Consider the following 23,743-nt stretch of genomic DNA (forward strand, 5'->3'; position numbering starts at 1 on the left):
TGTTTGAACCGCCACACTGAGGTGTTCTGTTGCTTACAGCTGAATACATTTCCGACTATTAAAGTACCATAGAATACTGGTAAAATATTTGTTATTATCCCTGCTAGAGTTATTACTGTTATTATCATGAATTAACTAGTATTTGTATGTGCTTACTATGTTCTGGATATGACATTCCATATTTTTAGCATATTGCTACATAATAGTAACTTGTGAGGTACACACCAATTTTACAGATGAAGAAACTGAGGCTCAGGGAAGCTAAAACAGCTTGCCCAAGGTAACACAAATAGGAAATAACTAGGACAAGTTGTAAACCCAAGTTCCTGGCTCCAGTGCGTACACTTTGACCTAATGTACAACACTGCCAAGTCTGTAAAATATATATAAAGAAGTCTTCTCTCCTTAAAATAATTAAGCTCTAAAGCTTTGAAATCCTATTATCCAAGCCATGGTATCCACCAAAGCAATGATTGTATTAGCCCCTTAAATATCTACTCTGTAAACATTCATTAGAAAGACGGAAAAGTGAATACCAAGCCTGCTTTGGAAATTAAAGCTTTTTAAAAATGAGACAAGAATATACATTGTTTAAAAATCATTTACTATATGTATGACTTTCCCTTTGTTTTCTCATTATTGTAGGAATCTTCCTGTTTGGACTGTATTTGCCACTCAAGGGTCTATAATAAAAAAAAAAAAAGGTCTCCTAATGAATTAAATGATTAGTGTTGTACACATTTAGAGATAATGATGGATTTGATGGCTTTATTTTCAGTGCAAACCAGTAGGCTGTATGCCACATATGGTAACCCCCAGGCCTTTAGGCAGCCATTGCTCACACAAAATAATGTCAGTCCCTAGCGGGGTGAGACAAGGAAACACACACGCACACACATATAAAACAACTTATTTGGAGAAGATAGAGCCAAAAACTGAATGGACCCATAAAGAGAGCCTGCAACGCACACATTTCTCTTTTCCCCCCATTCAACTCAGTGATCTGTAGCAGTTTCCCATGAAAGACAATAAGGAGAGAGGTGTAAGCAGCTGCAGACAGATGAATGAATTGTGTGACGCTGAAAATCTGTGAATTGAAGTATCTAATACATGAACCAAAATAAAAAACGTTTTCCTCCTCCAAAGAGTCCTGAGAACAAATCAAAAGGAAAAGACAAAAGTTGGAAAGAGAATGAGACAAAGAACAAAATCTGGTCTGTGTGACACATTTATAAAAACTGATGGCCTGTCAGCAAGGCACTGATGAATATTTTTGCAGGATAAAAATGGCAACCCAGTGTCTAAAAATAACCCACTGTGCCGCAGACCTGTCTGGCTCAGCTACACCACCGGAATACAAACACTCACTCCCTAGTACATCTTGACTCAAGGTTTCACAAAGAAAGAAAAACTGAACGTTTTGCTAGCAAGAGAAGATATTTTACATGGTTTCAAATCAGTTATGTTCTCTATACAATATATATTTGTATATATTTACTAAAAAAGATAAAATAAATGGTAATAGCAATAAACTGTTAACTCATCTTAAGAGATCTTTTTCCCAAGCCAATTACAGTAAAACAGAGTAGTATTATGACCATCTCGTAATATCCTAAAATTGCGATCTAAAAAGAAAATTATAAATTATTTCTAAGCCATGCTGATTTGAATGGCAGATCTAGTCAAAATGATATGTCCAAATGACTCTGGAGATGGGGTGAAAACCTATTGCCTCATTTTGCAGCTAAACTCTACAATAAAAAGCTGTTGGCTAAAATGCAAAAGTGAATTTCTATCCTTTACAGGGAGCACTTTAATTCATCAAATCCATTCACCTTATTCAATCCTGCCTTACGCATTAAGATTCTGGTCTTAACTAAATGGTAATTTCAACTCTAAGAGTTATAAACCTCCAGGAAGCTCTCCCAGAACATTTTGATTACTACCATGCCACCATTTTTAATAGTAAAGATGAATTAATTCTTCCTAATAATATAACACGAATAATATCCACACTCGATTCTTTATGACCACACACACCCAGTTGGAATAAATAGAAAGTTAAAGAAAACAGATCAACATTTCAGGGACCAATGACATTTTCACAACACAATACCAGTACCACCAAATTCTTAATGGTATTCAGTTGTGCTACTCATTGCACAGTAAATACACATTAAATAACTATATCCTTCCATGCTCATCCGTATACTCCTTCCACTGCAGCTCACATCTCAATCTAAACAACAGCAAAGTTTCTTAATGAAAAAAATACATGTATAAAGAACCGTAAGATAAAAGCAATTTCAACTTTAGGAGTTTTGATGATCACTGATCTATCTTCAGAGTTGGCATCACAAACTTAATAATGGTCAAAATAAAACTCTTAATTCTGACTTCAAGCCTGTTCCTCTGTCAGAATTCCCCATGGGACCATCCGTTCATTCCACTAACTAACCCAAAAGCCTACTAGTCAGCTTTGAGTCCTTTCTTCCCCACATTCTGTGTCTAATCATCCACAAGACCTGGCTATTCTCTCCCAAATACATATCATATAAGCACTTCTCATTCCCTAAAGCACCATTCCCTAGGTTCAAGGTTCCATCATTTGTATCTAACCTACATGACTGAGGCTCATTAATGTCCATCCGACTTCCATCATTGGCCACTATTCACCGCACAGCAGCCAAAGTCATCTTTATAAAAAGCAAATGACATTACATCATTACCCCTCTTGAATTCCTCCAGTGACTTTCCATTACTCAGAATAAAGTCAAAAGTGCTTCCCAAATCCTACAGGATCTTTCATGATTTCATCCATGCTCACCTCCTCTACTACCATCTTTCCCTTGTATACTCTCTTCCTATTTATGTAGCTCAGCCAAAGGCCTTTCCTTTTTCTCAAACACATCAAGCCCAGTCCTACCATGGCTTTTTACTTGCTTTTCCCCGTCTAAAACACTCTTGCGACCAGTGCTTCAGAAAACTGGCTCCTTCTCATCAATAAGGTCTCCACTCAATATGTCTTCAAAAAGGTCTCCCTAACTACTCTAACTCATACAACAGCTATTCTCTATCCTCTTTACCTTGCTTTATTCCATTAGAGCACATATCACCATCAGTGATTATATTCTTTATGGGCCTAGTTGATTTTTGTCAATCTCTCCCTACTTAAAGTTCTCTGTCTTACACATCACTGTATCCCCTAAAAACACTAATGTATAAATCAATCACCTACAGCAACAGAGAATACAAAGTCAAATACCTATAGAATCAAGACAGGTGGTGTGAGTGAAGAGGTAATTTCCAGCTAATGTGAAAAGGCAAGCCTAATACTATTGCTTACTATTTCTCAACAGAGGTCAGATATACAACTTTCTAAATGAAATCATCTAATTGTCTAATGTTGACAACTTATTGTGCTTTTTCTAAAAATTAAAACTCTGTATCAAATACTGCCAAATAAACCATATCTGTAAACTAGATATATACACAGGCCACCACTTGTTAATTTCTCCCCTATAGTAAAATTAGACTAAATTTAGACTTAGTAGGTATGAAATATTATGCTAAAGATGACTACAACAGCCCCTCGCATTCTGCATGCCCTTTGACAATATTCAACTCTCATTCCTCTTCTCAGGAGAGGGAATTTATTTTCCCCTCCCCTTGGATATATGACTTAGTTTGATTGCCTTGCTTTGTGTCTTCTGACCTAGGCCTTTGGGAGGCTCTACAGTCATGTAAGGGAGTCCAGCTATAACCACTGAATGATGAGAGGGCCTGTGGAGATCCAAGACCCCAAAGATGGAGGGAGGCCATCTGAGATCCTCTGGGTTCCCATCAATACTCCAAAACCAGCACTAGGCATCCAGACATGTGAGGATGTAATCTTGAACCTGCCCCAGCAAAGTCATCTTCCCTGACTCCACATGGTACCAAAGTGAGCCATCCCAGCCAGACCTGCCCAAATTTCTGACCCACAGAATAGTGAGGAATGAAATGACTATTGTTTTAAGCAATTATATTTTTGTGGTAGCATGTTTCTCAGTAATAGAGAATTGAGATTGAAACTGATACCCAAAAGTGAGATGCCAAAAACAAAAACCTAAAACGTGGCATTTGCTTGGGACTGAGGGGAAGGTAGGGGCTGGAAAGTGACAAGCAAAATGTTAGCAAAGGCCAGAGGTGCCATTAGAAAATTGCTATTAGAGGCTGGAGAAAAAGCAAGCCAGGTTATATAGTGGTGGGATGTCTGGCAAGGATGTTGCCCACAATAATGTAAAAGCTAGACTATTTATCTAATAAACTGTTGGCTCTGGATAAAGATATTTCCAGGTAGAACATTAAAAGTGCCAACTGGCTTCTTTCAACTGCCTGTGATAAGATATAGGAAGAGAGAAATAAAGACCTGTTTAATTTTCAAGCAAAACTTAAAGACACAGAATTTAAAGGTACAGAATTTAAAGGCACAGGACAGTCTTGCCAACCAACATAAGATTCTCAAATTAAGAAATGGCCTCAGGCTAAATAGCAAATTAAGAGTTTGTCCTCAAAATCTTTTGTTGAGACCTTGGAAAGGTTTAAGTATTGCCTAACAAAACCTTCTCACCTATACAAAGGTACTTCTAAGAATCTTGAGAATTTTATCTTATATATATAGTCTAATCACTCCAAAGCATAGAGAAATCTACGTTGGAAAGGACTTATGGATGTGGCTTTTGGGGCTTAGAACCAATAAAATTCATAGAAAACTCTCAAGGTTTTTAATAAAACTAAAGTACTAAAACTCCCACCAGGTTGGATTAAAAGAGACAGAAACTATTAAAAAAGAAAAGAAAAAAAGACTCTGAAGGTTCACAACTTCACACAGAGGAGAAGTGGGTTGAAAAGCAAATAGAATTCATTTCTTATGGGGAAAAAAAAAGCAGCAGAGAAGAAAGCCAAGAGCAGAGGGTACAACTAATAGCCTCAAAAACAAATATATTAGGAAATAAATGAAAGGAGCAGTACTCTCATGATCCTCAGTGTGTGTAGTAAGAGAGCTGGCAACATGTGCACAGATTGATTTCAAAATTGCTATGGACCAGTGATGGCTAGGTTCTTCACTTTCTTCCTCTTTTTGAATGGGAGTATTTACTGCAGTTTTCCTGTCCCCATCTCACCACAGTATGCTGGGTATGGGAAGGTAAGGTAGAAGGGTAGGTAACTTTGTCTTTTTAGCTCACAGACTTCCAGATCAGAAGAAGCCACACCAAAGCAGCTGTGCCTGAGAAACTTCATGTATATTGGCCTTTACTTAAATGATAAGATCCTGGACTTTAAGTTGATGCCATAATAAGAGAAAACTTCTGGGATTTAGAAGTGTATTCTGCGGGTGGAAGAGATGTGACTTGTTATGCTCAGAGGGCTGGCTGTAGTGGAGCGTTTCCAAAAATGGCTGCAACACCACCTCCCATCTTATGCCACTGTGCAATGGGAATAGGCCATTCTTCCATCACAAGGTGGAATTTTTTCTCCTCTGCCTGATTCTGGATGGGTTCTGTGACTTGTTTTGGCCACGGGAATGTCACTATATGACTTCCAGGTCAAAGCTTTAAGATATCATGCAATTTCTGTTTTTACTTTCTTGGAACAATCTCAATGTCTGTAAGAATAGCTGAGTGTAGTAAATGATGACAGACCCTATGGAGAAGCCACATGGAGAAATAAGGTTCCCCAGTCAGTAACCAGTACCAAGGCCCCACACAGGGAGTTGAGGTCATCTTGATTTCTCCAGCCCTAGTGTATCTGTCTCAGCCAACACCTTGCAAAATAGAGAAAAGCTGTCTCCACTGAGCCCTGCCCAAATGTCTGATTCACAAATCATTAGCAGTAGTATGTTTGGTTGTTCTTCTAAGCCACTGAGTTTAGGACAGCTTGTTACATAGCAATAAGTAACTGAAACAATGAAGGAAAGGCCAGTCTGAATATGGAAATGTCTAAATGTTTTAATTTCAAAAAAACACATTTTTTAATGCTTTTAAACATTCACAGTGACTTTTAAAATAAAAATGTAGGACTCATTTCTTCATTCACCAAATATTTACTGAGCATCTAATATGTGCCAGGTACTGTTTGAGGCCCTGGAAAAAGAGCCATGAATTAAAGCCCTGTAAAGCTTAGTAAGAACAAGGGGAAGCCTTCGGGGATCTGCTTTAATAAATAAAGTGATTTTTAATTAGCCCATCAATATTTTAAGTAAGTGTTTGCCAAATAACTAAATCTAGTTTTAACTTTCTCCTTGAAATTGTTACTTGGATGTTTTATCACTGTACCAGAAGCTATTTTTAGCCCAGTCCTTCTTCCGACTGAACTAGAAGAAAAACAAGGTCAAGATGATATAAGAACACGAATAAATTTTGTGCACCTGAATTTTCAGATATCTTTAATGTACTAAATTTATTCCCTGACTTAGAACATTAGCACTTTCACACCTTTGCCCCTGCTGTCTCCTCTTCCTGAAGTGCCCTTCCCCTCCCTTCTTCACCTGGAGGACTCCTGCCTCCCTCATCAATCACCTCCCACTCCAGGTGCCTCTGCTCTCCCACTGCCTCCTGTGAGTACATGTAGGAGTCCCCCAACACACACACACTAGAGCCCCAGCAGATGCCTGAAACCACACACAGTACCAGACCTTACACATACTACGTTTTTTTTCTATACATACATACCTATGATAAAGTTTAATTTGTAAATTGGGCACATTGGGAGATTAACAACAATAATTAATATGAAGATGGAACAATTATAACAATGTACTATGACAAGTTATGTGAACGTAGTCTCTCAAAATAGCTGACTGTACTATACTCATCCGTCTTCTGATAATATTGGATGATAAAATGCCTACACAATGAGATGAAGTGAATAACAATTATATCAAAAGGAGAATCATCCGCTTCCAGAACCAAGGCTAATCACAGGTAACTGAAACCACAGAAACATTACACTATCATATCACACAGTATTGGGCATACCTTATTACAATTTCTTGGTCTTCTGTTTAATTGCCTGCTACAGATTCCCTATTCCTCGAGGGAAGTGATTTTTCTTCCATTCTCAACCTCGAAACTTATATGTAATAGTTAGTGACAAATATCTGTTGAATGAATGAATGTTACAACTTTCATGAAATCATGGTTCTCACCTTTATAAAAAGGGGCAAGTAGGGGCGCCTGGGTAGCTCAGTTAACCCAGTTGCCTTCGGCTCAGGTCATGATCTCAGGGTCCTGGGATTAAGCCCCACATCAGGCTCCCTGCTCAGCAAGGAGTCTGCTTCTCCCTCTCCCTTTGCCTCATGCTCCCCCTGCTCTCTGTGTCAAAGAAAGAAAGAAAATCCTTAAAAAAAATAAAAATTTAAAAGGGCGGGGGGTCAAGTAATTCAAGCAGAAGATGAAACTACAAATACCTAGGAAACTATAAAGCATTAATCAAACTTTTTATCATTATTTGCCAGACATGAGCACAAATTTCCTCATTCTAATACTTAAGTTTGCTCTCAAAATAGGAAGACTTGTTAACTTGAGGACATTCAGAAAAGCATATCAACTCCCAAATAAAGTTCCTACACAGGTACATATAATTCTGGTTTGTTGTTTCTCTCTCTCTCTCTCTTTTTTTAAATCAAGTCACTCCATTTTGCGGCCACCTATTCTCTCCTGTATATCTGTATTTTAATCCAAAAGCACCAAAGAAAACCCTCGGGGCTTGAGACACACCAAACAGGCAAAAACACCAAACAGGTCAGTTTTAAGAATCAAAGGATTTTAGACCTACTTAGGTCCATTTAGACTTAGTAACTTAGTTTTCAGGACACAATTCCTCTTCTTTTCACTAAATGTTGATATTTGAAAATAAGGCATGGACACCTGGGTGGCTCAGTAGGTTAAGCCTCTGCCTTTGGCTCAGGTCAGGATCTCAGGGTCGTGGGATCGATCGAGCCCCACATCGGGCTCTCTGTTAAATGGGGTACCTGCTTCCCCATCTCTCTCTGCCTTCCTCTCTGCCTACTTGTGATCTCTCTCTCTATGGCAAATAAATAAAATCTAGAAAAAAGAAAAAAGAAAGAAAATAAGGTGCTTACATATTATAGTGTTTCAGAAAATATTATTAAAAATGCATAAAAAGTTATACTGGGGGTGCCTGAGTGGCTCAGTGGATTAAGTGTCTGCCTTGGGCTCAGGTCATGTTCCCAGGGTCCTGGGATCAAGTTCAGCATCTGGTTCCCTGCTAGGCAGGAAACCCACTTCCCCCCTCCCTTTGACACTTCTCCCTGCTCATGCTCTCTCTGTGTCAAATAAAGAAAATAAAATCTTAAAAAAAAAAAGAAAGAAAGTTCTACTGGACGACAGCCTTAAATGAAAAAAACAGTTTAAAATCAGATTGCTGAGAGAAGTCTTCCAATATGATTTTCAGCCAGCAGCAATGAAAACAGTGCATTATTTCAAAAGAAATGTTAAACAGGGGGGCACTGTCTGAGGAAAAGGAAATACATCATTTTTTCATAGGTTGATAGGATGCAAAAAGTTTACATTAAAATTCATCTTTTGACATGACTAATATTCTAATTAGAGACAATTCATTTTGTTTAGCGTATCAACTCTCCTTGTAATGTAGACCTTTCTCTTCACCTACATCAACATCACCACCTCTAGAATTTGAAAAAAGGGAGCGATTATCTTAGAGCTTTCTCATCCTAAAACTCTGATAATTTTCTACAAAATGGTGTATCACACTATGGTTTTAAAGTAGTAGGCCTGCTAAGACATACAAGGCATATGTTATTTGGGACTCTAAGAGCTAAATGTTAATTCTCTAAAACATAACTTTAGTGTACACTTTAAAATGGCTCCTTTCTAAAGATAAAATAAGCATCTCTTCAAACTTACCTGAACTTGAATTTAAATCTTTTTAAGATTGTATTTATTTATTTATTTATTTGAGACACAGAGAGAGCACAAGCAGGGGGAGGGGCAGAGGCAGAGGGAGAGAAGCAGACTCCCTGATGAGCAGGGAGCCCAGACATAGGGCTCAATCCCAGGACCCTGAGATTATGACCGAAGTCAGATGCTAAACCAACTGAGCTACCCAAATGTCCCCAAACTTACCTGAATTTAAAAGAGACAAACTGGGACACTTGTTTAAGTGTCTGACTCTTGGTTTCAGCTCAGATCATGATCTCAGGGTCATGAGATCGAGCCCTGCATGGGGCTCCAAGCTGGGCATGGAGAATGCTTAAGATTCTCTCTGCCTTCTCCCCGGTCTCTCTCGGTCTCTCTCTCTCTCTCTCTCCCTTCCTTTCTAAAGAACATACAAACAAAAAAAGGACAAATTTATCCAGTACTAAGACTTACATTTTAGAGCCATGAATTAGGTCTCTTCTTTTTGAAATATTAAACAAAAGTGGGATCCAAAGATGGTTTAGAGAAAGTGCACAAATTCAACGGAATTTTCAAAGAATTTCAAAGTGCAATGGTAAGTTATTTACCCAATTAAAAACAACAACAACAAAGTATCTTTGCTTTGGCATCTGCTGGGAGGCAAGCTGTGTGTTTACACTCAAGAACTATATGAAAACCCAGAGGAAGCTTCACTAATAAAAATCACCTTCAATACAAACTTGCAGAAAGTGTCTGGTGCTCATCAGCGCCCTCTAGAGTTCAGTTATTGAAGTGACTGCAGATCTTTAAACATAGTAATTCATTATTTAAAATAAAAGTGATAAAGGTAAAGAATTCTTAAGAAACATAAATCACACTCATATTATCACTTTCCTTCAAAAATTTCAAAATCCCCCTCTAAAAGTCCACATACCATGCTTTTTTAATGAGTTCAGTTTGGCAGGATCTCTTTAAGAAAATTTATGTTGTGGGGACGCCTGGGTGGCTCAGTTGGTTAAGCAGCTGCCTTCGGCTCGGGTCGTGATCCCAGCGTTCTGGGATCGAGTCCCACATCGGGCTCCTTGCTCAGCAGGGAGCCTGCTTCTCCCTCTGCCTCTGCCTGCCATTCTGTCTGCCTGTGCTCGCTCTCTCTCCCTCTCTCTGACAAATAAAAAAATCTTTAAAAAAAAAGAAAGAAAGAAAGAAAGAAATTTATGTTGTGGGCCGCCTGGGTGGTTCAGTTGGTTGGACGACTGCCTTTGGCTCAGGTCATGATCCCGGAGTCCTGGAATCGAGTCCCGCATCGGGCTCCAAGCTCCATGGGGAGTCTGCTTCTCCCTCTGACCTTGTCCTTGCTCATGCTCTCTCTCACTGTCTCTCTCTCAGATAATTTTTTATCTCTCAGATAAACTTAAAAAAAAAATGTATGTTGTGCTGGAAGACAGTTCAAATGAAAGATACTATGCTGTTTAAACTTTATTATGCAAAGATCCCTGCTTAAACACTTACAAATTCAAGGTTTTTATTCAGGTATTTTTATTTCTAATTGTCCTCCACATGCCTAAATTTTAAGAATCACTCTAAATGTAAAAAGGTCTATTTAATACATAGTCACGTAAAATAAGATTAAGAAGGAAGCTTCTATTTCTTGGACATATAAAAAAAAAAATCAAATGACAATTCATTGAAAGGACAAATGGCCCAAGTTTTGTAAGAGTCAAGAAGAAGAAAGCCTGTGTTTACCATTTCTCAGATATTACTCACTAAATTATTTCAGTGAAGCATACCTCCAGTTTGTACCGAACACCAAACTATCAAATCTTTTCTGTTTCTGCTTCAACTAAGTTATCTGGTTCTCCCTCCTTCCCCCTAGCAGAGACGGAGGAAGTCTGCAGGCACAATGAGCACATCATCATGCAGCAAAATTCAGCCCCCCCGCTGGGTCTGGTTCAGGTGCCCAGTCTGGCCCTGCTCCTGTACCAACCGGTGTTGCAAGCATGAGCCACTGCAGGGCTCTTGGGGGATCAGGCATGGGCAGTCATCATTCCCACAGAAACCAAGTGACCAAAATTCAGGCCAGGAGTCACGGCGCAAGAGAGCAGCCCTTTCTAGTTAGAAAAGAGGACAGTGGTGGTCAATTCACTATTTTCTGAGTGCTGTGGTCATACACAGGTGCTGCAGCAAAATGTTTCTTGTTTATACTCACTAAATTAATTGGGGGTATTTTTTTGTCTTCAAAAATTAAAAAAAAATAAAAAGTCATCAACTGAGTTCGTTGAGAGGGAGGGGAGGGTTGGGGCAGGGGCAGCGAATCCAATACTTCCTACCCTCAACTCTTACTAGACTTGCCGAATACGTCATCACTGAGGGGACAAAACACAGCAACGCACCGAATCAGCTACTCGGTGAAAGGCGATTATGTCAAAACACCGCTAATAAATCCTTCTTTGAATCTTCAGCAAACTCAGAGTACTCATGCATAATATTCTTGCTTGCAATGGGTGAAAACAACCTCTTTTTGTAGAAAATACTTATGCAGCTCGGATCTTACCTGGATACATTATGTCCTCTCCTCTCTGCTACTTTTACACTTGGGCTACTCGACCGCCCTGTGTTTTCTCCACTGGAGGGCACAGTTAGCTAAAAGAAAATTTGGTGAAACCTAATTTGGTCCTACAGTTCCAGAAAAAGTGTTGTATGGTGAGAAGAGGTTAAGCTGCTATCAGAAAGGATCTTTCAGTAATGTATCTGAATTTCATCCCTGCTCTTGAAAACCATTATAAAAGAGAACCACTAATTAGCTAACAGCTAAGACCAAACAAACAAAACCCGACAACAACAAAAACCTTTGTTCTAAACACCCATACCTATAAAAAAAAAGAAGATGGAAAGCAAAGAATCGTTTTTTTAAAAAGTGCAAATGAATGAATGACTCTAGGTCCAGAATAACCTGAAGAATAAATGCAAACGGAAATTGTCCTCGTCAACAAGAGTATACACAGCTACTAGTCTCGACAGCTCCATGAAAATGCAAGGCATCTCCATGAAAATGTGGTGTTAAACCACTTTTGCTATGACATAAATCATACACTTGGCAAAAATGCCTGTTTTTATTTTCTATTTTTGCATTATTCTTTTAGAGATAAGCCAACAGGAGATGCTATTTGGCAATCCATTCGCAGTTCCCTTTTCTTTATAAACCTAAGCGATCCTAAGGGTGCAGTGCAAAATAGTTTCAATATATTTAGAAAAAAAGATTAGTAAAGAGATATGTAAACACCGCACTTCTAAATAAAGTCAATAAATGTACAGTTTTCAGAGGAACTTATAAAACTTCGGTCTTTTGTTGTTTTAAAAACTATTTTTGAGGGGCACCTGGGTGGCTCAGTTGGTTAAGCATCTGACTCTTCATTTCCACTGGGGTCATAATCCTAGGGTTAGTTAGGCTCCTCGCTCAGCAGGGGGTCTGCTGGAGATTCTCTCTCTCTCCCTCTGCCCTCCCTCCACACCCACACATGTGCAATCTCTCTCTCAAATAAATAAATCTTTAAAAGAAACCAAAAAGACCATCTAAATATCATGGATTTTTAAACAACTTATTTCTGTTATTTTCTGTTAAAAGAAATAAGAAATTATTTCTGTTCACTCCCTTTGAACAGGTGAGATGAGCTAAGATGTCCAAGCTTTCTTGCCCTCTTCAAGCTCCCTTTCAGAGACCCTCAACTGTCCTCCTGTCTTACCTCTTCCATATCTCACAGGATAGTCCGAGGACACCCATGGGCCACTGTATAGTACTGGGGCCTGGATGCTCTAGATGATGTGGACCTCTTGTGAGTCCTTTACTTTTCCTCACTCCTGGTATTGTCTATAACTGGGACTGCCTGGTCCCATCCAGCTGAGAAATTTTTTTTGTATGTTCAACTCTACTGACAGTAAAACCACTTTCATGGTGAAAAATATATAAACAAACAAACAAATAAATAAATAAAAGTGATTCACTTAAAAAAAAAAAGTCCCAGCTAGGATCTTCAACATAATCCAGTAGCAGACAGACCCACCTCTGCCATTCTAAGAGAAGGAATTCCAAATGCCTGATAACACAATTGATCATTCCCAATCCTTCTTCCTATTTATTTAAATCATCGCTACCTGTAAGAGTATTCTAGGCAGAAGGATAAGTTAGTACAAAGTCTGTGCTGTAGATGCACAAGGAACAACACAGAGGCCAGTACGGTTGAAGTGAAGACAGAAAATTCCATTCAGATCTGAGTTCAAACGTCAACTAATGGGAAAATCTTGCCCAATGATCTTATGCAACTTTGCAGAATACAATCTTCCCTCCAACCTCCTCAGTTATCGTCTATTATCTACCTTGCTTCATTTTTCTTCTTGGTGCATCTCATCACCAGACTTACCAAATATTCATTTGTTTGCTTATTGTTCCTCTTTCCCTACTCATATGCAAGCTCCAGGAGAGCCAAGACTCTGCCCATGTTGTTCACTGCTGTACCTCCAGCACATTGCCAAGTCTCTGACACAAAAAAGGGGATCAAAAATCCATACATGGTGCTCGCTTCAGTAGCACATATACTAAAATTGGAACGATACAGAGAAGATTAGCATGGCCCCGCGCAAGGATGACACGCAAATTCGTGAAGCGTTCCATATTTTTGACAAACCATAAGTGACTCTTAATCTCAAAAAACAAACTGAGGGTTGCTGGGGGGAGGGTGGTTGGGAGAAGGGGGGTGGGATTATGGACATTGGGGAGCGTATGTGCTTTGGTGAGTGCTGTGAAGTGTGTAAACCTGGCGATTCACAGACTTGTACCCCTGGGGATAAAAATATATTATATGTTTATAAAAAATTAAAATTAAAAAAAATCCATACATGAAGGGATAATTATGGGAGTATTGAAAAAGCTCAAGAATAGAGGATACAATCTCATTGATGATATCTTATCCTTGATGATATATCCACAATATAGGTCACATGCCCAGTATGACGTACCAGTTAATAAAAGGGAGAGAAGTGATAGTAATATAAGAACATAACAAAAGAGCTGTCTGTTATCAAAGAATCACGTTCTTTTATTAATCAACAGTACCTTACCTTAATTAAGACTTGTTCCTTAAATACAAGAACAGTCATCTCTCCAAGGCCAATGAGTGTTTCGTATGTAAAAGAGGAAGGCAGGAAAAGAACGCACGAAAAATGCACATACACACACTTGCACACCTTCATTCACAGGGCAAATCTTTCTTATCAGAAGGGACAGTACCACACAAAGAAGTACAGCTTCCTTCTATAGTACATGGCCAAGTACACAGCCAGTCCATCCTGACAGACCTGAAAAGCTTGATTTCTTATTGCACTATAGTCCTTTAAAACTTGGGCATTGTATTACTGGTATTCAAGATAAACAATCTCTACATTCTCTTTAAAACAATATTGTTTTATTATACATTATTTTTATATATAATAAATATGTATATTTATTATATATATCATATATTATAAACACACATCAGGCTCTCCTGGTTCTTGTAACAAACTCAGCATCAGTAAGGCCATATCCCCACATGGTACACAAAGCAGAGTACATGTCCCCAAGTTCCATATATCTTGGCTCCAGCTTTCAAGTGACCCATATGGCACATTTCCCCCATCATTTGGATTTTAAAACTAAGGGAATTTAAGTAACACTAAATCTCTAATTTTACACTTGATTATCTTCCCAAACCAGGAATCATTGAAACAGATTCCATAAGTTTTTATTTAATAATATATTTATATGGGGAAATGGTGGAGCTAAAAATTTAACAAGATAATGAACACTACTGACTTCTTATTGGCTTTGGAATGTACTGGAGAGAAATACGCACTCAGGATTGTACCAGACACAGACCCACACATATACATGCCCACACCACCTTCAACCTCTTCATACATAGTCCTCACCTTTTTCTAATTCCATCAAACTATACAGGGCCAAGGTCCCCGGATTACCAGGTACTCCCTAAAAATAAAGAGTTACTTAAACTAACTTAAAGTAGACCATACTGAGAAATTTACTTCAAGCTAAATGAATGCCCAATATTCCTAAATCCTTTGGTAACAGTTCTCAAAAATGACAATAAGACAATCCTTATACACATATTCTCTTGGGATTTATAAACTGTAGACCTAGGCACTAAATAATTTAAAAGCCCAACACTCAAGGGTGACTGGCTGGCTCAGTTGGTTAAGTGTCCAACTCTTGGTTTTGGCTCAGGTCATGATCTCGGCGTCTAGGATGGAGCCCCTCATCAGGCTCCACGCTCAGCAGGGAGACTGCCTGAGGATTCTCTCTCTCACCCTCTGCTCCTCCCCCAGCTTTTGCGCATACTCTCTCAAATAAATAAATCTTTGCAACAAATAAATAAATAAAAATAAAAGCCCAATATTCAACAACCAGCATAATCAGAAATGAAATTTTATTTAATGAGATCTGCAATCAGATCGCGTACCAAAGCTGGCCTCCTTTCATTCATTTCAGTTTGCAAATGAACAGCAACAGTGTCAACCATATTCAAAAGAAAATGAACAGCAACAAATTACATTCACCCAAATCTACAGGATTTTAATTATAAATCGTTATTCAGAACAAGAAATTTCCCCCCTTTTCTAATGAAGCTATAGACTGGGATGCTTTCTGCTGCAAGTAACAGAAATAGCTTAAAGAAAAAATGGATTTATTCAAAATCACAGTGAGATACCACCTCATACCAGGCAGAATGGCTAAAATTAACCAGTTAGGAAATGACAGGTGTTGGTGAAGATGCAGAAAAAGGGGAACCCTCCTCCCACCTTGCATTGGTGGGAATGCAAGCTGGTGCAGCCATTCTGGAAAACAGTGTGGAGGGTCCTCAAAAAGTTGAAAATAGAGCTACCCTATGACCCAGCAATCACACTACTGGGTTTTTACCCCAAAGATACAGATGTAGTGATCCAAAGGGGCACGTGCACCCGAATGTTTAGCAGCAATGTCCACAATAGCCAATAGATGAATGGATAAAGAAGATATGGTGTGTGTGGGTGTGTTGTGTGTATGTATACACAACACACCCACACACACACACACACACACACACACACACAATATGGAATACTATGCAGCCATCAAAACCCCGAAATCTTGCCATTTGCAATGACGTAGATGAAACTAGAGGGTATTATGCTGGGCAAAATAAGTCAATCAGAGAAAGACAATTATCATATGATCTCTCTAATATGAGGAATCTGAGAGGCAGGGTAGGGGTACATGGGGGGAAGGGAGGGGAAAATGAAACAAGATAGGACCAGGGAGGGAGATAAACCATAAGAGACTCTTAATCATGGGGGGCACCTGGGTGGCTCAGTGGGTTAAAGTCTCTGCCTTCGACCCAGGTCATGATCCCAGGGTCCTGGGTATCAAGCCCCACCTTGGGCTCCCTGCTCAGCAGGGAGCCTGCTTCCCTTCCCCTCTCTCTGCCTGCCTCTTTGCCTACTTGTGATCTCTGACTGTCAAATAAATAAATAAAATCTTTTAAAAAAGAGAGAGAGAGACTCTTAATCACGCGAAACAAACTAAGGGACGCCGGAGGGGAGGGGGTGGGAGGGATTTGGGAGGGGATATGCTATGATGAGTGCTGTAAATTGTGTAAGAATGATGATTCTCAGACCTGTTCCCCTGAAACAAATAATACATTATATGTTAATTTAAAAAAGAGGGGGATTTATTAATATTAATATATTAATAACAGGAAGTATAAGGCACCTCCAATGTAAGTACATTCCGAAGTATGTGACAGCATCAAGTCCCAGGTGCTTTCCATCTCTCTGTTCTGCAGTCCTCAGCGTATTGGTTCTTCCCCCAGTTTGTACCCTCCAGTCCCAAGGATGGCTGCAGGCCATCACATTGTCACCTAATACTTTTCCTTCTCTCTTTTTACTGAGGAGAAAAGGCTCCTCAGAAGCCCTCCCTCTGGGGCACCTGGGTGGCTCAGTGGGTTAAGCCTCTGTCTTCAGCTCAGGTCATGATCTCAGGGTCCTGGGATCGAGCCCCACATCAGGATCTCTGCTCAGCAGGGAGCCTGCTTCCTCCTCTCTCTCTCTACCTGCTTCTCTGCCTACTTGTGATCTCTGTCTGTCAAATAAATAAATAAAACCTTTAAAAAAAAAAGAAGAAGAAGAAGAAGAAGAAGCCCTTCCTCTGGCAGATCACCTCTCCCGTCTCATGGCCAGGAACTGTGATACATGCCCATTCCTAAACCAACCTCCAGCAAGGGAAAAAGAATCACCAAGATAAGCTTAAACTACCCAAGACTGGGCCCCTGGGACTGAGGAGTGAGCCAACCTCCCCTGAGGTACATGGTCATCAGTACTCACACAAAATTGGGATTCCGTCAACAAGCAACCAACCACATTTGCCAGCTTCCCCAAATGCTGTATTCACTGTCTACTGATCATGGAAATTACCTCCCATTTGGTAGATCAGAAGTAAATTATGAAGAGGAAGAGATTAACTCACAGTATGACACAAACAAACTCATAAGGTTTCATTATTTAATTATTATTTATTTATATAATTATTATTTAATTATTTAATCATTCAATATTGAATCAGTCACCTGTATTTTTCTAATGTTAAAGTACTGAATATAGGTCAATACATCAACCCTGAGATGTGGTAGAACCTCTACCACCACCCTCCCAACTGCCTCAAATCTACTAGATTTCTTTACTTTTTGCCAGAACTTAGTTCCATTTTTATTCCCCCGTGGGCTTATTTTGTTTTGTTGAAAGAAAAAGAGACCGTGCACAAGTACTGAGACTGGAAATACAGCTAAGCTGGTGCCCCACCCTCCGCTCTGGCAATACCATTGGAGCGCACATTTCAAATGCATGGCTTTCCCCAAGGATTTTGGTGGCTAAAGCCAGCAACACCCAAGTGCATGGCAGACAGAAATTCTATCAAATTAATGTTCCTTCCCACCAACAGCCCTCACCAATGCCTAATGGCTCTTGGTATATAATTATCTGAGCTTCCCGGACCTGCAGGTTAGATAACTCTGCAATGTGTGCCCTGCACTAGCTCTAGAGTTCTGCAGTGGGATCAAGTTTTAGTTGACCAATGTGCTTGATAATGCCCCCTGTACTGGCTGTGTTCCCTTCCCTGCTTCACTCCCTCCTGGTGTTTCTTAGGATCACCTTCCAAATAAACTGACAGCCCCTGAGTCCGTGTCCTTTAATATTTGCTTCTGGGACAACCCAAATACAGGAATGCAAAAGGAGAGAAAAACACGTTTCCAGTTGCAGTAATAGTAACAAATAAATTGCCCCCCCCCAGAAAAAAAATTAACTCGTGAATTCCAAAGAAGTAATGTACTTTGAAGCAAATATTATTAAAAGATTTGGGTTTTACATATAGTCCTCAACTTTGCTAAATTTTAAAAAATTAGATTTCAAGTACATTCTAAAAAATATCCCCTCATTTCCAAGATAATACCTTTGCTATAGAGATCTAAAAGGTACTGCTTTGTCATCAACCTTATAAATCATAAGAATCTAGCTGAAACCAAGATGAGAACAATAGAAAATCTTTCACTAAAGAAAGAACTCTAAATATCTTTAAGCCTGAGACAGGAACAGTGAGGTACTGAGTAAGAAATGATGGGAACTTATAATCACCTTTTATAATAATGCTTGTAATACAATAATGGGACTTCAAACAGTTATGTCAAGTTTGAAAGTCATCCAATTATATTACAGTTGAAATAACATTTTGCTGCCAATATTTTAACGATATCGTTAATCCACTATACCTAACCATAGCTTTGGTATATATTAAGAATAAAGTTGAAGTTTAAGGCACTTCTTTAAAACTAACACAATTTGTGGTTAAATTAGCTTCACTTTTAATACAGAAACCCAGGTTACATTCACAAAGTTGTAAAAAAAATTTTTATTATTTTAGGTACATTCTAAAATTGACATGTATTAGATAATCACATCAGAGAAGACTCAGGTGTTGATCACGACAAAGTTGCAACAGATCTCAAAATAAATCTCTGAAGCAAATTAAACCTCACATAAACAATTTAATCAACTCCTGGGGCAATTCTATTTCTAGATTTCTAACTGAAAATGGAAAGGGAAAAAAAGGCCCAATGTCTAATGAGTGTAAAATGCTTTGTATTGTCTACAAAGAGGATTCAGTCTCTTACATCTCTGAAGATGAAATGGGTATCTTTAGACATATTTGAAAGATGAAATAAACAGTGTGGCTGACCAAAGACTTCACAGCTAATAAGTGTCAAAGTGAGAACATGGAATATGAACTCAGGTCTTCTGGTAAGTTCTTTACTTTCCACCATACTTCCCTGCTTTTCTGCCTAAAAGGAAACAGCAAAGAGTGACTGAACTAAGGCACAAAGTGCTACATGGGATACACTCCATTCAAGCCATTCAAAAATACTACTGTCCCTTTCCTAAAATATTACATGCTGAGGCTCCAAACTTTCCTATAACATATACTTTATGACAACTATAAACGACTGCTGAACCAAAGGCCTTTGGTAAAGAACTTGGAACAGTAGACTCAGTCTGGTGCTAATCTCTTGAAAGGCTGACTGACATCCACACAGAACCTATCGGAGATCAACCTCATTATTTCCCTCCCCGAGCCTGCTCCTTCCCTTTGTGTTTCCAACGGCCGTGACAAGTGTCATCATCTGCCCAGAGTCCAGACAATCCACCGTCCTTCTTGACTTTGTGATCTCTTTCATCCCCATGACCTATTTATGACAAAGGTTTGCAACTTGAACCTCTTCTCTCTCCTCTGACTCCCTTCCTCAGTGCCTGCCCTCATGATCTTGACCCAAGCCACCATCTTCCAATGCCTGGCTTCCCACGGCAGCCACCGCCACCACCCTCCTCTGATCTCCTTTCTCCTGAGTTGCTCTCTTCACATCCATTCTCCAATGTCTTGGTTGTCCAAAATATAAATTTGATCATGACCCTCAACTGCTTAAAATCTTTCAGTGACTTCCCACTGCCCTTAGGATAAATAAACCTCTCATCAGAGCCTCAAGGCCCTTTATGACCACCCGCCCACACTCCCTCACCCCTACTTCTCTGCCTTAACATCTTGCTTCTCTCCTCCAGGACTCTCAGCCCAAAGTTCCTGAATGTTCAGTCCCTCTACTCAAAGTACTCCCCGGTCCTCCAACTCCCCTTATCTGCGCATCTTTAACTCATCAGTGTAATTTGCAGTGGTTAGCAGGAAGCTCGGGAGACAGAGTTCAAATCCGAGGTCCTCCTCCACTTACTAGCTATATGACTTTGATCAAACCATTTGCCTTCTCTATTAACTCAGCTTTCTTTGAGTAAAAAGGGGAAATTAATAAGACCTACCTTATTGGATTATGTGAGAATTAAGTAAATTCACTGAGGTATTTAGAAAAGTATCTGGTACATGGTTAGCTTTTTTATAAATATTACAGCTTATTACCATTATTAACATTATCATCTTCTTCCCTCTCCTCCTTTTCTTCCATACTTTGGATTAAATGTTATTTCTTCTAGAAAACTTTCTCTAAGCCCCTGAACCAGGTCAGTGTCCCCAAAGCTGGTCATATTACACTTTCCAGAGCTGCTTATATAAAGATCTGTGTCCTCTGCTAGAACAATGGAGACAGAGACTATGGCTTTCTTACTCACTACTATATTCCTATACTCAGTACTGAGTATGGCATACAGCCAACTAAAAGGAAAATTTCTTCTGATTAAACCTAGGACCATTTTCTTTCTTCATCATTTGGAAGACTTAACATTTTTTAAAAAACAAAAAAATAATTAGAACATTTTCTCTAGTTTCTTGGCCTGTAAGAATCATCAGTACAGGGGCACCTGGGTGGCTCCATCCATTAAACATTTGCTTTTCGCTCACGTCATGAGCCCAGAGTCCTGGTTTCAGGATGGAAGGAGCCCGCACTGGGCTCCCTGATTGGTGGAGAGTCTGCTTCTCTCTCTCCTTCTGCCCCTCCCCTGCTCATGCTCACATATTCTCTCTCTTTCAAATAAATAAATAAAATCTCCCCCCAAAAAAGAATCACCAGTATGTATCACTTACATTAATTTCACACAAAAAATAATTTTTTAAAATCCACCTATAAAGAAGGGAATCAGACTTAAAGCTTCCTTTCTGCTAAATGTAATAAACTAAACTAAAAAAAAAAAAAAAAAAAAAAAAAGCCACCAAAAAAATAGTATCACAAACAGAAAATAAGAAAATATTCAATTCTTTTTACTTAAGCTTCCAAAGTCTTCAGCATTCCTTCTATGGTCTTACTTAAAGTAAAGCTTCTATTATTTGCATCTACTAAAATATCACTCTTATTGAGACCCCTACTGTCACCCCAATCTCCAATTAGTAAAGCCTGGGAAATACTGGATGTGCTGCCTACAGTTCTTATTCTACAGCAACACACTTAAGTTCCAAGTGGTTGGGGTTTTCTTTCCCCCAATCTATTTCAAATATGGAAACACAGAACTAGCCTAAAATAGAATCTCTATTTCACTGTCAAAATTATAATATTTAGTACAGAAATCACTGGGAGTTTTAACACTATTATAAATCAAGCCCTGCAACCAAGAAAAGACACCCAGCTAGAAAGTCTGCACATGTTAGTCCCCTGTCTTCTTCTAGGGCTATCTTGACCATAGTCCGGTGTTTCCCAAAAAGTGTGATCTTAAGAATCATCTTATTTGCTAAAAATACACTTGCCCACATTCTTTTCTTAGAGATTTTGATTTAGTAGGTCTATGGCGAAGCCTTAGACTCTGTGTTTTTAACAAGCACATCCAGTTATTTTTATGAACCATGTGAGTTTGGATATTGCCACAGCATAAATAGACCTTTTAGTTCCAGGCAACATTTGAGGAAACCTCCAGTTTAGAAGCTCTTGTATGGGTATTCCAAACGGCCTTAAAAATCATTACCAGGAACTTTGGCAGGAAAGTAGAAAGAACGTGGAGCTTGGAGTCCAAAAACCTGGATTCGATTTCTTCTGGCACTGGCTGTAACCCTTCCGCCAGCCACTGTCTCCCTCTGGTGCAGGCATGTTACATAGAAAGAACAAACCCGGGATGCCTGGGTGGCTCAGTTAGTTAAGCAGCTGCCTTCGGCTCAGGTCATGATCCCAGGGTCCTGGGATCGAGTCCCACATCAGGCTCCTTGCTCGGCAGAGAGCCTGCTTCTCCCTCTGCCTCTGCCTGCCTCTCTGTCTGCCTGTGCTTGCTCACTCTCTCTCCCTCTGTCTCTGAGAAATAAATAAAAAAATCTTTAAAAAAAAAAAAAAAAAAGAAAGAACAAACCCAACCCTAACCTGCTTCACAGGTCGTTGTGGAAATCATTTGAGAATGCTTGCAAAATCACTTTGCATATTAATATGTCATCATTACAGTAAAACTTCATTAATTCAGCCTCCTCTAATTCAGAGTGTGTGAACACCATTGTCTAACCAACTGTGGTTTGTTTGCTTGTTTTTTTTTCACATTATCTATAAAGAGATCATCACCTGCTTTCACATGACAGGCAATGAGAGGTATTGGAAAACACAGATAAGCAGCAGCTCCCTGTTCCCTGGCAAAATTATTAGACTGAATGTGCAAGATTAGGAAAGCTTGTTTACTGTATCAGCTCTGTTTATGTGACAAGTCGGGAGGTTCAGCTATCATTAAAGCAAGCTTGGCAATATTTCTACTGGAGTTAGCTTGGTCGTGCGCAGTTAATGCTAGTCATTACAGTAAAACCAATCTGGAAAATGAGTTTTCTACATACTAGAAATGTTAAGGGAGCACTAAAACTAGCATTTAAACTTCTAAAAGATACTGTAGCCTTTCCTGGCCACCTTGAGGAGCACATACTAAAACAATACACTATTTCCCTGGCAATTCAGTGTCATCAACATAATCCATAGTTGGGGGGGATAAGCACAGCTGAGACAGTAGGTAAGAGATACTAGATCAACTCACTTAGTTTATACCACTGTATACAATGAAAAAGGTCCCTGTATACAATGAAAAAATTCACTGTATACAATGAAAAAGTCTTAATGTCTGCGAAGGGGTGTACCGAGAACATGGCATTAACGGTACCCTCCATGGCTAGAAGTGCATGTCAGTTCTTCTAGAAGGGAGGACCGTTTTTATCCCATACCAGCTGCAGTGGTACATAACCACATCCAGTTCTGCCGGCATCCTCAGTGTTACCACTGATCGCCCTGACATGTCTCTTCTCCTTTACGTCAGAACCTGATGCTCAACACTCCCACCACTGCTTTTACTCAGTCTACCACAGAGGCATCCACCATTTTCTGGCTTTCCCACTGACCCGCCTTACCTGGCCATTCTCTAACTGGATGCATGATCTTGCAGCGTATTTCCCTAATAGTTCAACTGAAGAGGTCACCCAAAGCTCTTCTGGTTTCATTACTCCATCACTGTTCTTTTCTGCTTCCTAATGACATTACAATTTTCTTCTTCTTCTTCTTCTTCTTCTTTTTTTTTTTTGAAGATTTTATTTATTTATTTGACAAAGGGAGAGAGATACATCAAGAGAGGGAATACAAGCAGGGGGAGTGGAGAGGGAGAAGCAGGCTTCCCACTGACAGGGAGCCCAATGTGGGGCTCGATCCCAGGGTTCTGGGATCATGACCTGAGCCAAAGGCAGACAGACTATTAACCGACTGAGCCACCCAGGCACCCCGACATTTCAATTTTCTTAAGTTTCTCACAAA

The 23,743-nt window shown here is 39.4% G+C and overlaps 1 protein-coding gene and 1 non-coding gene across 4 annotated transcripts in view; one reads left to right on the plus strand and one right to left on the minus strand.

The window, feature by feature from the left end:
• The window catches only part of LOC101673521 (very-long-chain 3-oxoacyl-CoA reductase), a 325,507-nt gene that overhangs the window by 293,946 nt on the left and 7,818 nt on the right, over positions 1-23,743 (minus strand). The window lies entirely within an intron of this gene.
• Positions 13,488-13,593, plus strand: LOC123387792. Its single transcript, XR_006602281.1, has one exon. It is a non-coding gene; the product is annotated as a U6 spliceosomal RNA (small nuclear RNA).

Source organism: Mustela putorius, unplaced genomic scaffold (assembly GCF_011764305.1).
Source record: "Mustela putorius furo isolate JIRA1106 unplaced genomic scaffold, ASM1176430v1.1 tig00003859_pilon_pilon_pilon, whole genome shotgun sequence".
In the NCBI taxonomy this organism is placed as follows: domain Eukaryota; kingdom Metazoa; phylum Chordata; class Mammalia; order Carnivora; family Mustelidae; genus Mustela; species Mustela putorius.